Source organism: Echinops telfairi, unplaced genomic scaffold, assembly GCF_000313985.2.
Source record: "Echinops telfairi isolate 266 unplaced genomic scaffold, ASM31398v2 ScPeMD7_5592;HRSCAF=6446, whole genome shotgun sequence".
NCBI lineage: Eukaryota > Metazoa > Chordata > Mammalia > Afrosoricida > Tenrecidae > Echinops > Echinops telfairi.
The window spans coordinates 30,147,352-30,148,149 of NW_022109491.1; positions in this window are offsets into that span (position 1 = coordinate 30,147,352).

Here is a 798-nt window from a genome sequence, read left to right on the forward strand (position 1 = left end):
CCCTCTCCCCTCGCGTCCCCTCCTGCGCCTCCCCGTAACCCCTCCCCCCTTCCCTCCGGGGCCTCTCCTCCCTCCCGCCCCCTTCGCCAGCCTCGGAGTCACTCGCTGTTGCCCTTGGGCGCGCGGAGCGAAAGGCGCGACTTCCCAGCGGGCTCTCCTGCTCCCGGCTCCCGGCTCCCGGCTCTCGGCTCCCGGCTCCCGGTTCTCGGCTGCGGGCTCCGGCCGCCAGAGAGCAGCAAGCGCCCGAGATCTGCGGACTGCGGACGGGGCACGCAGTGCCGTGGCAGGTCGCTTCCTAATACTGTTTAAACTAAAGGACCGGTGGCACCTCCTCCCCTCAGGCCACTGGCCAGGGGAGGGCCCCAAACTTCTCTGTCCAGTGCGGTGGCGTGGAAATGCCTGCTTTGGGCTGAGCCTAGGTGTGATAGACACTGATGTCCAGGACACATCCGCGGCAACTTTGCAATGTTGGCACCGGTTCTTCACGCCACATCGGATGTTGGAATCAAACTTCCTAATGGCTCACCAAAACAAGTGGTCTTCTTGGGGAGGGGGCGCAGTTAGATGTAGGGCAGGAGGGCCGGACCGGCCACTTAGTTACCATGGTTCAGAGGGTGGGTTCCAGACTTGATCTTGTCATGCCTCAGTTCCCCTTCTGCAAAATGTAGGTAATAATAGTGAGTACCTTCTGGGCTTCTTGTGAGGATTGGATGAACGAATATGCCCCCCAAAATATGAACCTTATGCCCCCCAGAGCAGAGGAGTGCCTGGGACAGTATGAACCAGGGCCAAAGAACC